Genomic DNA, 14,663 nt, shown 5'->3' on the forward strand with positions numbered 1-14,663 from the left:
GTCAAAATCTTAAATGTGTGTGAGTATAAATATAGATTTTCACTCAAAATGTGTGAGTATAAATGTAGATTTCCACTCCCTGTTACCTTAAAATAGAGAATATTTTATTTGCTAAATTACATACATATGTATCCTACTTGTTTATGTATATATATATATATATGTGTGTATGTGTGTATATACATATATGTATATATGTATGTATATATATGTATGTATATATGTATGTATGTGTGTATACATATATACATGTATGTATATATACATACACACACATACATACATGTGTGTATATACATATATGTATATATGTATGTATACACACATATGTATATATGTATGTGTGTACATACATATATACATACATATATACATATATGTATATACACACACACATATATATATATATATATGTGTATCTCCACCTCGTGTGGCTTTAAAAAGAAATTGACATTTGGACAAATAACATGCTATGAAAACTTAGGTAATGCATTATTTTTTTTACTTAACAGCTTTACATTTTTTTTTTTAATTTTTTTTTCAACGTTTATTTATTTTTGGGACAGAGAGAAAGAGCATGAACGGGGGAGGGGCAGAGAGAGAGGGAGACACAGAATCGGAAGCAGGCTCCAGGCTCTGAGCCGTCAGCCCAGAGCCTGACGCGGGGCTCGAACTCCCGGACCGCGAGATTGTGACCTGGCTGAAGTCGGACGCTTAACCGACTGCGCCACCCAGGTGCCCCAACAGCTTTACATTTTTAATGTTTAATAGAAAAATGTCAATTTCTCCTAAAGAAAAATCAGCTGCCTACAATTATAAGAGTTTAGCTTTATCTATCTGAAGATTCTTTTACACTCTCCTTATTACCAAAAAATTAAACACACTTATTCATGTAAATATTCAACATACTCTTGCATCTTTATGCTTTAAATATTTGTAAACATATATATATGTATATATGTGTATATATATATATATATAGTAATTCATAACCAAATTTGGTTCTAGATTTACCATAATTGACTATTTGCCAGAATAAACTATAAAATGAGAATAAAAGCTTTCAGTGTTAAAAAGAATTCTTTATTAAATTTTGTTTTCATATTCTAAAGGATAGATTATCATTAGGTTTTACCAGAGACTTTTTGTTTTGCCTTTTTGTTAATGTTAAAATTTTACTGATGAAGAAAGCTAACAGAGGAGGAGGTTCATGTTCTATTTCATTTTATTTAAAATGCCATGTCACAAAAAATTTACGTAGAACCCAGATTTCCTACAAGGAGCTTCAGAGCTGAGTCATGACCAGGGACTATATATGATGCAGCCTGCTGCAAAGTCTTTACACTAAGTGCAACGACTCCAAGCAAATTAGAGGGAATCGGAGGGTGCAGCTATCTCCAAAATTAGAGACAGACTGACTTGGGGAAGACCTTCCACTGAATCTGCAAAGGAATTTCCAAGATACACTAAAATCTCACCTTCAGATATCCAGTATCCATCACTGGTAAACTGAAAATCGTGTTTTTACTTTAATGGGGGTTTTGTTTTGTTTTGCCTAGTAATTTTATGAAAGCTTTAGTATAATATATTCCTTAGTCTGAGGTTTCAACCAACTTCTGATGCTTAGAAAAATAATTCGTGTTCTAAAGCAGAATTGCACGACAGCTTAGGTCTTACTATTTAGTTATAGCCTAACGAATACTGTGTTCCTACCTGTTCTCGCAAAAACTAAAGATCCTAGCTTATTTAAATAGTATTCAGGTAAAGCACTATGCCATCCGACCAGCTCACTAAATGTATTTATTACCTGTCTCTACATAGCTTATGTAAAAGCTCGATGTTGACTGTCCATGTCTGCCGCATTTAAAAGCTGCCAGAGTGATTGTCTCATCTAATTATGTCAACACACTGTGTTACAGTGTCCTGTACATAGGCCACAGAACAAAAGTGACTATAAACTGCTTACTCAACACCTAGCCCAAAAAAGGGCTGAGGCAGTACAGTAATGCCTTTAGTTAAAATGGCCCACTGAATCATTTCCATCTGTGCATTTTTTACCATAAATACTGAAGTAGTATTTTTTAACTGTCTTTTCAGGCTTGTAAAACAAATCTCTATATCACATCTACATAGTCTAAATATGTCGAATAATTCAGTTTAAAAAGCGTTGCCTACTAACTAAAGAAAAATAGCTACCAATTTTCCTATTTAGTTGCTTAAATCATTTTCCATTGCCATTGTAGAACTGCCTTAAATGGTTTCTTTCACCACTATTATGTGCAAAACAAAAGGAGGATATTGTAGTGCATTCTCACCTGTCTTACATTAGCTGTTTTCACTAGTCCGAGGGTAGACATTCCTCAGGAGTGACCCATGTAGCACTGTCCAGTAGTCAAGAGGATAACGTTATTTTCACTTCGGTCTCCAAAAACTAAAGTTGGAAATCTACAAAATTAACATATATAGATTTTCAAAGGCCACATCTTGGGAGGTGGGAGTGAAGAGGAAGGAAGAAGAAGAGAAGGGAGAGGGAGAAGAGAGAAAAAAAGAAAAGCTAATAGAAAAACGCAAACCTGCAGCTGAGTTAAATGGGGGGAAACTAAAGTTCACAGTGTATATTTTTTGAAAAGTTGATTGACTTTTGGGAAGGCTGTATGTATTTGTACATGTGTGCATGTGAATATGAGTGTGTTTAGGATCAGGAGGGAGAGCCTGTATCATCCATTGCTTTTTTGGTTAAATAGAGTCATATATTAGTAAAAACAACAACTATGTCTAACTCCCAAATTCATTCATTCAATGTTTAATGTTAGAATTATAATCTTATTGTTAAACTCAGGACAACTCTGTGAAGATTTACAAAGTAAGTGTATGAAACCTTATGGCAAAACTACAAAGCTATCAGTAATTAATGCACATAAAAAGCCTTGCTGGGAAAAATCATGGGTGATTTCCCTACAAAACAGGTTGACATGCAACCTATTCTTTTTTGTTTCTCAAGTTGTAGAGATTTTAATAGTTTCTATTAAGTCCTTAACATCTCCCAAATTAAAAAGACTGAAAATTATTTTTAAAGCCTAAGGAATATAGAGTAACAGACATTACAAGTTAAATGAATAGTTCCTACAGTTGCTGTGTACATTAAGTAATACAATTTCATATTTCCATGTTATTACACATGGATTAGATTTATAGGTACAGTCGCATGAAGCATCATTCACTTTTATCAACTTCAATGTTTTAGAGGGTTTTCATACTACTCTATGAATGCTCTGAATGCTGCAGAGAAAAAGAAGCACAATCGGTATTTTATGTTCTAAGATTTCTCAGTTGGGTTATCCTGTCCTGCCCACACACATAATAGCATTAGCATTTCATCTTATACTATGTTGAAATACTTTTAATACAAACTCTCGATAAAAGCTAAAGCTTACGCATAAGTGGTAAGTCTCGTCTAGTGTCATTCACTGCATCAACATGCTTTATTTCATCATATTTGCACACAAGGTGTTTTGATTTCAGTTTTGTGAAGAGATACGATTTAGCATACGCGTGTTTGTTCAGCTGTCCATCCTGCACCATTAATACAATGCCTTTCTCTCCCATTTAATGGTGTTTGTATCAATGTCCCCATATCTGCTGCATTTTAACTCCATAAAAAGAAAATGTGATTTTGTATTAGTAGTTTTGCTGATCAATTCAGTATTTCTGCACCAATCAGCATACTTATATGCATGTAGTAGTCTGTACAATTGTTCAACATCAAAATACTTGTTTACTTTATGTCAAAATGTCTATAAAATTGCTGGCATTGTTCTCCATTTCAGTCTGGTAGAATAAGCAAGATAGAAAATAAATGTGTAAATGAATCATCTGTGTCATTTCACTTCTCTGCATGAAGTCACTTCACATTAAGCATGACGCACAGACCCGCCACCCAACAATCCATGGTTTCTTGACACCTCATTACTGACTGTTGAGGCAGGTAGCTTTTGGATAGAACCGCTCAGCCTGGGGGAAAAAAAAAAAGTTGGATCCCTTATTCTCCTTTTCAAATGAACCCTCTCAGATAGCCTACAGATGTATGTCACTTGGTTTATATTTTTTAAAAATTCAGTGCAAAGCATCTTGCTGAAATCCGGGTAAGCTCATCAAAGATTTTGGAGGCAGTCTCCCAACTGCCATTCCTGAAACCAATTCAGGACAGCGCTTGTTGGGTAAATCAAGTCTTAACTCCTGCCCCCAAGGTCAGCTGCATCCGTACGCGACCTGTGCAGCTGCTCAGGGTACAGACACATTGAACGGCCCACACTTAATTTAATGCCCTGCTTTTGCCATCTTGATATTCTTAGTAACTTTTGAGCCAGGGACCCTGTATTTTCATATTGTATTAGGCCCCACAAGTTAGATACCCAGCCCTGCCTGACCAGCGAAGCAAACTACCGATTGAGTCAGGCTCTCCAAAGCAAAAGGTTAGCAGATAGTGAGAAGAGAGGCTTATTTATTTAACAAACTCTTATACTGCACTTACCATGCACCAAGACCTATACATATATTTGCTTATTTAATCCTGACAATAACATCCACCATTTGACAGAGGAGGAAACTGAGGCACAGAGAAGTAGCTTGCCCAAGGTCACAGCTAGTAAACCCAAAAGTTTGAGTCAGGCATCTGGCTAGTTTGGACACCTGACTGTCTAGGCCAGTGCTGGTTCCTTGCTTTGCTATGCTGCCTTCCCATCAAAGAAAATTTCCTTACTTTGTTAGAGCACTAGGGATGTGTCTTAAAGACCTTTGTTGAATAGTCTAAAAGCTTCAAGGATGATACCTTCCAAGAAATTCCAACTCTCCACAGCAACATTTTCCTGCTCTTAATGCCAAGGGCACTTGCCTGAGTTAAATTAATGAGATGATTATAAATATTGAGTAAAGTATTGCCAGTATATTTGTGGCCCAACACAGATGTGACTACAGAGTGCCCAGACTCTCGATGCCCAACTCCTGTACTGGTGACAGAGGGGAAAGGAGTGACGAGAAGAATGGGCTGACCTTGGTCTTGAGGACACTTTTCTCCATTCACTCCCTCTGCCTCCCTAGCTCAGATGCCACCACACACCTTCCTGAAAGCAAGAGGGCCCCATCTGGCTGTCATTTCACTCAAAAGAGGAGGAAGCACACATAAAGGATGCAATCTGTATGGACATAAGAGGTGATGTAGAGAAACTCAGTGCAGGATTCTAAACATGAGACAAGGAGAAATGTGCTCACTGCTCATCATTCTACAAGAGCCCTTCTGGCTCTGGGCTAATGCTCAAGATCCAAAACCATTGAGGAGGACAGAGGGATCCTCAAAAGTCTGCTGTATTCACACTCTCCAGGCTTAACGGTACCACCCAGGAGCAGCTGGGTCAGTCAAAACGTCCATAGGATTCTCTGGTCATCCCAGAGGGTCAGCAGCCCCTAGGGCAATGGCAATCTAGCCACAAGAGGAAATGTAAATCTTTTCCCACATAAGCTTCTCCATTCTATCCCCCACAGTCTGTTTCCAGAATCCTCCTTTTCAGAAACTTCAAGAGACACAGACTAAGAGAGAAAACAATGGGGAGCTGTCAGGGGAAGAGTCACATTCCCAGAATTCCATCTAACCTAAGACAAATGGAATAAAAGCAGCACTCGGCTCCTCCCCCTGTTGACCGAGGTGAATACAAAATTCTTGCTCCTTTGATACGGTCTCTTCTTTCTGCTCCACTCTACCCCATTCACCCTCCACCCTCAGCCCTAGAAACAAATCCTACATTGCATAGATTGGGGCACAAAAGGATGGAGGTGGAAGGGGAATAATATCATAGAATCTATGCTAAGAGAACTAAAAAGGATTTCCTTGCTCCCTTTTCACCTTTTCTCATCTCCGACCTCCTCGTTTAAGCAGACGGGTTTAACTGGTTTAACTCAGGCAGCTTTGGAAGAACAGAGAGAGTCCAGGATCCCAAACACTCCTTACCCCAGCCCCACGGTTTGCATTCCTCGACCCTGATGACTCTTCTGGTTGTCTTCTAGAGCGAAAGATGATAAAGCCCCCTAGCAAGAACTTTAGAGGCCGATTTGCAAACTGGTCAGCAACTCTGATCAGGGCAAAATTTTGCGTGGAAGCCTCTGATTCCATTAGCCGAAACACTGTGACACCTCACAAGGCTGTCAACTTTATCATTTCCTTACATGCACACAAAACCAGTGTGATGCCAGGAAGCATCACCACAGAGCATGAAATATCAGAACTCAACACAATGCTCAAGGTTGTAATGAGACACAGTCTAATTCTGGACTCTACAACTCACAAAGAGCCTGGATGAACTCAAAGCACCTTCAGAGGAGAGTCACAATGACCCCTGTGTCCAAATAAAAGAGAATGGAAAAGATGAAAAAGAGAAGGTTGACCTGAGAAACAGCAATATGTTCAAGGTCAAATTTTTTAAAGTTATAAATCATATTGAAAGACAGGAATAATACTCATTTATAAAGTAAATATTTTGTCAAGTGGTTTTCGTAATAGTCAACACTTAACTATTCAATTCATCTTGTGTCTTTTTATGCTCGGCACTGTGCTAAGTCCTAAAGACCCAAAACTAATAAGTTGGGGTTCCGGCCCGCCAAGAGCCTGCGGTCATCATCATGGGGATGACAAACAGCTGGCACCAGTGTCACCATTCCTTCTATGCCCCCTGCCATCCCCTGTGTCAACCATTAATCATGCATTCCTTCCCCTGAGCCAGGAGGCAGCCTCGGGATACGACACCACCAGGCAATCAGAGCAGCTAATCCCCAAATCACCTGACGTTCCTTTATCACCAAAGACCCTGAGGATAATCATGATTATTATTATGGCATTAAGAGAACCCATTATGTTCCAGACCCCATTCTAACCATTTTATACCCACCACCTTCTTCAATCTCATTTCTCTGAAATGGTTGGTTCACAGACATTTTATGTGGTCGTCATTGAAGACTCATTTAAAGAAAATGGGATAAACTCCAGTATGAGGAAATTAGATGTCCTTCAGACAAATTTTCCACAAGTGATGGATGTTTCGCATTAGCAATAACGAGAAAGCTGGTGAGTCCTCTTTCCAGGATGTCTTCAGAATTAGGATAGATTCTCACCCAGCTGTAATGAGAAGTGCAAACCTGTCTGAATGAAGAAGGACAAACCAGATGACCTTTCAGTGTTCTTTTCATTTCCGAGATTCTACAATTTGTGGTGCTCCAGAATCAAATTTATTTTTTACTAAAGTCTGTGGTAAATTGTATTCGTTAAATTGTCTCCACATCCACTTAGCACAGATGACAAATTAGCGAAGGGGGGAGGCAAGCAATTTGCAAAAACATATTTTTAAACCTCTATTAATCACATATCTACATCTTATGCTGAAGCACACATCCTGTTTAAAGAATTACTCTCAAAAATATCTCAAAGGACACACAAGACATGATGCAAAGGTAAAGTCCTAGGAACCCAAGCAAATGAATCACTGTAACTAGTATGAATAAATTAATTTGTGCTAAAGTGTCTTCTTTTAGGATGGATGTAATTTCATAAACATTTATTCCTTGTAGAAACAGATTCTGAACTACACTCACAAATAGTCTGGATGAACTTAAAGCACCTTCAGAGGAGAGTCACAATGAACAGAGACTTAAAAAACAGTGACTTAAAAAACAAAAGCAGTAACATTAGATAACATTTTTCTATTTTAAGAATTCAGAGTTTTCACTAACTCTAATACAGGAAAACATAATTTGTTGCATCTGACTTTAGCAAGAAATTGTTTTGTGATGCTTCAGAGTAGAAGTCATTTCCCAAAGAAGTTAGAGCTTTAAATAAGAAAATCCCATTCCATTTCTCCCCTTTAAATAAGGCCATCCCAACACTACGTGCTATTACATAGAACCATCTGACTTTATCCATTCTTAAACCCTTGTCTATAGTGTGAAGTCCTATCTATTAGGCTCTTGGTTCCCGACCCCACCCTCCCCGCAGAGTAAAGTTGACATAGATCTTCCCAAATAAATTTAAATTCCAGTTTCCACTGAATAACTTAGGGAAAGAACAAATCGCATGCCAGCTGAAATGGAGAGAAGAAAAGGGACACAGGAGAAAGGAGAAGCTGGAGGAGCAATTTATAAACTTCAAGATCATTGTCAAGTCAAGAAATACGGCACAAGAAAACATGCGAAGGCTTCTTTCTCTTCATGGAGAGAATTGTTTTTATGTCTTCCTTTTTTAGTTCCACACCGCATTTTGGAAAAATCAGAGGGAAAGAGAGAGTCTAGCGTATCATGAGTCCTGAGTACTGCAGCCCTTTAGAGACAACTCAGCCCGCAGCCAAATGCCAGACTCGTCAAATGAATGCTTCCACTTTAAGGGCACAGACCTTTCTGTGGCCTCATGTGTGGTGGTCACATCACAGGGTGCAGTGTCAAAAAGGGCTGCAGGACCTGGAGATTCAAGAAGGGCACATACCTCACACGAGGAGCTGAGCCACTGTTGAAGACAGAATCGTTCGTCACTAGTCAACTCCGGACATCTAACCATGATGTTCTTTCTCTATCACATCTCCCTGATCTACCTTCTTCATACCTTGTCTTACTCTGAAATGTTCTCATCCATTTATTTATTTGTTATTTATTATTCCCACTCCCACCACCCCTCCCCAACGAGGGTGAACATTTCCTGTAGGCAGAAGCGAGTGTACCTGCTCGTCTTCATAGTGCACCTGGAAAGTGCTCCGGAAATATATATCGAATGAAACAGTGACTATCCAAAGAGAAAAATGAGCACGGAAAGAAAAGAAAGAAAAGCGGATACCCCAGAAAGATGAGAGCAGGAATAGACATAAGGAAGTCACAGTAATTGGCTCAGAAACAAACAGTACTAATGTGGATGGGAGCCAGGACATCCTTTTTTAAGGAGGTACCTGAAAAGGCTGATGTCTTCAATGAGCCCTGCCAAACTGGGCTCCTAGTATTATCATCGATTAAAAAAAAAAAAAAGGGAAAAGTAGAACAAATACTAAGACAAAATGCAAGCAGAGCACAGTGGTGCTACAGGGGATATAGAAATTAGATGTGGAGATCTCAGAGGGCTTCTTTAGCAAGATACGTGCTAAAGAGTTTTTGAGAAGCCAAGAAAGGAAAAGAAAGTGTCCAGTTTGAGGGACACCATGAATAAGGAGATGGAAGTGCCCAGTCTGTTCCACATACAACAAAAACCTCCCAGAGTGGACTGGGGCTATAGGTATAGGACCTTGAAAGTCATGCTAAGGAATGTCACCTTTACTTAACAGGGAGTGAAGATTCCTTCAAGAGGAGAATAACATGATCTGTTGTGAAGCAAATAAGGCATTCAAGCAAAGGGCAGGTGGGGGACGGTGGACCTGAGAGGGGAAAGCTGTTATAAGCAGTTGTTATTAGGTAAAGAATATGCTACTGTTCTTTTGTGCCTAATCTTACATAATTATTGTAATAAGCATATAAGTGGGAAAAGTGCTACTGCTACCCCCACTTTATAGAATGGAAACTGAGGTTTAGAAACTGAATTTTGGCAGCAGGAATATTCTTTTAGTGATTGCGATGAGAGGGGGATGGGCAAAATGGGTGAAGGGGAGTAGGAAGTACAAGCTCACAGTTATGGAATGAGTAAGTCACGGGGATAAGAGGCACAGCATAGGGACTACAGTCAATGGCACTGGAATAACGCTGTATGGGGACAGATGGTAGCTGCACTGAGCTCAACATATACAGAAACTGAATCACTATGCTGTACGCCTGAAAGTAATGTAACATTGTGTGCCAAGTATAGCTCAATAAAAATAAACGACTAGAGGCGCCTGGGTAGCTCAGTTGGTGAAGTGTCCAATTCTTGATCTCGGCACAGGTCATGATCTCATGGTTCATGAAATCTAGCCCCAAGTCGGGCTCTGCACTGACAGCAGGAAGCCTGCTTGGGATTCTCTCTCTCCCTCTCTCTCTGTTCCTCCCCTGCGCATGCACACACATGTCTGCACACTCATTCTCTTTCTCTCAAAATAAATAAACTGTTAAAAAAATGAGTAAATGCGTGAATGAATTAACTAATTAAAATAAAAGATATTATAGCCCCCCCAAAAAAACAATTAGATGAGAATGAGAGTCTGAACTAGGACCCAACAAGATCCAAAAGGAACAAAAAGAACGAATGGTATTTTAGAGAATTGCATTTTATACGCATTGTCCACTATTGTTTGTATTTGGAGATTTTGTCTTAAAACAAAAAAAAAAAAGAAAAGCTCACAATAGCTTCAGCGATAAAAGGAACCTGTTGGCTCAGAATGTGAAGACTCCAGTGCTAGTAATAACTTCAATTGTGACCTATTCAGCTTCTCAAGCTGTGAGACCAAGCATCCAGATGTTCCCTTTGTCTACCATTGCTGGAGTCAACTTCAGCCACAGTCACTTCACAGGACTCTGGAAGTTAGTAGTCGATCCCAGTCAGCTTTAAGAATTTTCTTGGAAACCTGCATCTCGGGGCGCCCGGGTGGCTCAGGCAGCTGAACGTCCAACTCCTGATTTCACCTCAGGTCATGATCTCACAGTTCATGAGTTCGAACCCCACATCAGGCTCTGTGCTGACAAAGCCTGCTTGGAATTCTTTCTCCCCTCTCCCTCCTCTCTCTCTCTGCCCCTCCTACTCTCTTTCTCTCTGTGTCTCTCAAACTAAATAAACTTGTTTAAAAAGTTTAAAAAAAAAAAAAAGGAAATCTGCATCTCTACCTAATTTCAGATACTTTGGTCATATCAGGCTTTCATCAGACCATGCTTTTAGTCTCCTTGTTAAGGCCATTTTGTCCTGATGAAAGGACCTTTCAGAAGTCTTAACAAAAGCTATGATGGCTATATCTCTGATTTGGTTATGGCCCTGTGGTGAAGCTTTGTAAGACTTTATTTTTTTTTAATATTTATTTTTGAGAGAGAGACAGAATGTGAGCAGGGGAGGTATGTACAACTAATACAATCATATGGCTTTTTGGATTTGTCTTTATGATAAAAACATAGTCAAGATATGCATTAAAGGAAACGGGAAAAATTCAATAGCTACTTGATAACTAAAAAAAATATATAGCTACCTGATCATTAATAAGAGAGCTTCAGGGATGGCATTTCATTCACTGGCCTCACTGGCCTTCATATTTCTACTTACTTACCAGAACTTGTAAGTGCGACTTTATTATTATTATTATTATTATTATTATTATTATTATTATTTTAATGTTTATTAATTTTTGAGAGAGAAAGAGAGACAGAGCACAAGCAGGGGAAGCAAAGAGAGAGAGAGGCAGACACAGAATCTGAAGCAGGCTCCAGGCTCTGAGTTGTCAGCACAGAGCCTGAAGCAGGGCTCAAACTCACAAACCACCAAATTATGACCTGAGCAGAAGTCAGACACTTAACTGACTGAGCCACCCAGGTGCCCCTATTCTAACTCAAAGGATTGAGGTGCCCCTTTCTAACTCAAAGGATTTCTAAACTTTATCTATTACTGCTTGGAGATTTTTTTTTTAATTCCATTTATCAAGCTTACATATCTCAGAATTTCTGGTTCCTCTACAGTCCCTCTCAATTCTGCTTGCAAACTAGCCGGTTCATTTCTGAGCTCATCTATTTTTTGTAGCACCTTATCAAATGTAACTGTTACAACCAGTTCTTGGCCTCAACATTCCACCTTGAAACCTTGTGATGAGGGAGTGTGGGGGAAGCTGAGGGCAAAATACAAGCTAACAACACCTGCCCCTCCTGCCCAGGGGAATATGTGTGATATTCCTCAGACACTCCTGGCTACCCATGAACAGAGGAAAGGGGTTTACATGCTTGCCATGGTAATGTGGGAAACTAAGGCAAATGAAAACTTAAATTCCCTTACTGCCTACAGCCCATACACAAGTCCTTGAAACCAGAGGAGTGACCTCCCTCTAAGAGCTCAGCTGCCTCAATAATGACACTTTGCTAGGGGCAAAAGGGAAGTAAGTCTACTTCCTTTATCCCAATTGCCCCAAGATATATTCTGGCAATCATACTCCAAGCTTATAAGCCCCCCAATATACATCTAAAGGATCTCATGACTGAGGTTTTATTAAATGGTAATAAATGGTGTTTTCCTAGCAACACCTAGCCCCTCAAGGTCCTGAAAATCTTGCTTCCAAAATACCTTAGATACTTACTCTATCCCTGACCCCCTGCCAACCTGAGGGTATATAATGAGTTACCCGTCATTACCCCAGTGCAGCTCTTCCTGCCCATGGGTCCTGTCCCCATGCTTTAATACAATTACCTTTTTGCACCAAAGACATCTTCAAGAATTATTTCTTGGTCATCGGCTCCAGACCCCCCCCCCCCCATCACCCGAAAATTTCATCACGTGTCCAATGCCATGAGTTCACTGGGTACGTTTTCCTTCCATTTTAAGATAGGCAACACTACAGACAAGGACAGCTATCGTGTTTTCACTCATATGTGGTCTTGAGAAACTTAACAGAAGACCATGGGGGAAGAGAAGGGGAAAAAAATAGTTACAGAGAGGGAGGGAGGCAAACCACAAGAGACTCTTAAATACAGAGAACAAACACGGTGGATGGAGGGGGAGGGGGAGAGAGGAAAGTGGGTAATGGGCACTGAGGAGGGCCCTTGTTGAGATGAGCACTGGGTGTTGTATGGAAGCCAATTTGACGATAAGTTATATTTTTTAAAAAGATAGGCAACACTTTTATCCAATGTTTCTCCACTACATCACATGGGTTGCCACCTTTTTAATATCCTATTTCTTTCCTGTTCACTGCCTGGCCCAAAGCCAATGCCACATGCACTGAAGGCAGCACCCTGTGACTGATACCCACAACTTTACCATTCTGCGTTCAGTTAAGAAAATTGAGTTGCTATAAAGTATTATAGAAATCAAGCAATTTAATATATAAATTCATAGAATTTTATATAGGACACACAGAGTGTGGGAAGAGCTGGGGAAACAAAGGGCAGGAAGGCTACAACCTGACTCCAAAGCAAATGGCTCACAAATCTCACCAGCAAACTACCACAACTCCTGAGTTTCTCTGAGGAAGCTTCCACCAACTCTCTGAGTCTGCAGCAGTGAAATGTGTACTCCTTGAGAGGTATGAAAAGCTGCAGCACCCATCATCAAAGGCCTCCCAAGAGTGATGATGGCCTCTCCTCACCACTACCTTCCAAATCTCACACAAATTCCTCTCGGTGGCAAATTCAAACTCAGAATCATTCAGGAAAGAAGATTCTGGGAAGTGTACTTCTTGGCAGAGGAGACCATAGAAGAGGGGTGTGGTGATGGTGTAGGGGGAGAAAAGTTATCTCTGGTGAGAGCTCTCTTTCTGAGCCAGCCTCCTCTCTAAATCCTTTCAGGTAGTTACGGGAGAGGTAAAGTTTTTTGTTTGTTTGTTTTGTTTTGTTTTTCTTGAATCTGTTACGTCTTGATTGCCCTTAACTCAAAATAATTCACATGCCAAAGTGGCATATTTTGGGGTCAGGCGTCCTGCTCCCCTTCAATACAAAGTTGAGAACAGCCAGTCCAGCACAGAGAATGAACCCCAGTCTGGAGCCACACTCCATGCCTTTAATGAGTGGCTGGAGCTGCTGCTTTCTCCCCCAGTCTCCAGAGAACAGAAACCTTGGAAGGGGATGCCTTCCTATGAGGGACTCTGAGATTTTGGTTTCATGAACTTTTTGGTAAAAACAGCCACTGGGATTCATAGTCCTCACCATCAAGGAGCTCATAAGCCATACTTTTTTTGTATAGTTTAAATGTATCAAATGCCACTCAAACACACACATGCACAAACACATGTTTAAAAACATGAATGAAAGCCAAAACCTAATTATTGAAAATGTTATAAAACGATACATTTGGAGAGCTACAAGAAAACTTAGAGGTCACCGAGCACCTTTCCCCTTAGGTATGAATTGAAAATAGAAAAAAATCTTGAAAAGAAATACATACAACAGTACCATAAGCAAAGATGGATGAGGTCATGTACAAAACAAAAAATTCACTTTTGAGGTTCTAGGAATAAACAGTAGGTGTGATTTGACCAGGATTATTTTAACAGACACTGGGAGGAGGGAAAAGGGAGTATGTTCTATGATGTGATGTCAAAATGGAAGTTAGTTATTGTTTTCACTTTTTCCCCCTTGAAAAATTATTCCACCCACTAGATTAAATGGAGGGTAAGCAGACATTCCTTAGTTTTTAAATTCTCTAGATGTCAAAACAGAAGAGCAAGATTTAAGTGATTTAGAGATAATAATCTGGTTAGTTATAAAAGAGCACGAAGGCAAGCAGAATTTGCCACCCTAAGATATGCCTCTTTGACATAAACGGTTATTTCAGGCTGATTTTTTTTTTTTATTAAAAATTTTTTTAATGTTTATTTTTGAGACCGAGACAGAGCATGAGCGGGGAGGGGCAGAGAGACTGGGAGACACAGAATCCGAAGTAGACTCCAGGCTCTGAGCTTTCAGCACAAAGCCCAATGCAGGGCTGGAAACAGTCAACCGTGAGATCATGACCTGGGCCGAAGTGGGACGCTCAACCAACTGAGCCACCCAGG

The 14,663-nt window shown here is 39.8% G+C and overlaps 1 long non-coding RNA gene across 1 annotated transcript in view; it reads right to left on the reverse strand.

Annotated features, from left to right (window-relative positions):
* Nucleotides 1-2,244: 2,244 nt before the first annotated feature.
* Nucleotides 2,245-14,663, reverse strand: part of LOC122495486 — a 49,958-nt gene continuing 37,539 nt past the window's right edge. Inside the window, exon 3 of the long non-coding RNA XR_006300474.1 lies at nucleotides 2,245-2,445. This is a non-coding gene — a long non-coding RNA (uncharacterized LOC122495486). The remainder of the gene's footprint in view (nucleotides 2,446-14,663) is intronic.

Source organism: Prionailurus bengalensis, chromosome F2, assembly GCF_016509475.1.
Source record: "Prionailurus bengalensis isolate Pbe53 chromosome F2, Fcat_Pben_1.1_paternal_pri, whole genome shotgun sequence".
In the NCBI taxonomy this organism is placed as follows: Eukaryota; Metazoa; Chordata; class Mammalia; order Carnivora; family Felidae; genus Prionailurus; species Prionailurus bengalensis.